Raw genomic sequence first — 855 nt, 5'->3', positions numbered from 1 at the left:
TCACCTCTGGCTTGCTTGCTCGCTCTCCAGGGACTGTGGATTTGTATCTCCCTATGAATTTCTCTCCCTCATTGTACTTACATTTCAAAACAAACCAAATCTTGACATTTCTCAACCTTCTCCACTCCCATCATACTTACTCCCTGTGCTGAATTCCTTTTCCATGACTTGTTTTTCACCTTGTGCATCTCACTCTTGTGCCTGTACTCGCTCATTGCAATAATCACTGAAGTCAAGGCTTCTGCTCTCCATTCTCCTGTCGCTTTCTGCTGCCAGCATTTTCTTCATGCTGCTACCTGCTCACATGAGAGCATACATATTCCACTCATCCCAGTGATGCAGAGGATGACAGCAGGTTATCAAACAATAGACACAGTACAGTATCACATCTTCACTGCTTTAACCACACTTTTCCATTTTTGCAACATCACGTCTCAGGTTCCAAATCAGTATCTGTTGTTCTGGGTTTTTTTCAGAGTAAAAGTCATGTAGGTTTCAGAATTGAAGTGAAAAGAATTATTAGTTACTGAAAATGTGAAAAAGAAACCTGTATATAATGAATAAATTTCCCCACTGGAACAAGGTGCTCAGTATAGGTTCCCATTTCAACATGTGGTCTTATTAGTTACCACTTTTAAAGCAACTTGGTTTCCAAATGGGCTCTGTGACACTCAAGCACCTACCTTGTTCTACGGCCAGGTGAGATGGAGAGGTTGGTAAGCCGTCTTTAGAATGAAAAACTGAGTATCAGACATATTTATTAACCTGAGTAGAATGTTCCTTTTCAGCCCACCCAACAGAAAAACCATGGCATCTCAGCTGCATACACACTCCACTCAGAGCAAACCAGGCACA

This window comes from Pogoniulus pusillus, chromosome 12 (assembly GCF_015220805.1).
Source record: "Pogoniulus pusillus isolate bPogPus1 chromosome 12, bPogPus1.pri, whole genome shotgun sequence".
Classification (NCBI taxonomy): Eukaryota; Metazoa; Chordata; class Aves; order Piciformes; family Lybiidae; genus Pogoniulus; species Pogoniulus pusillus.
The sequence above is the reverse complement of the archived record's forward strand: the minus strand, read 5'-3'. Positions refer to the sequence as shown.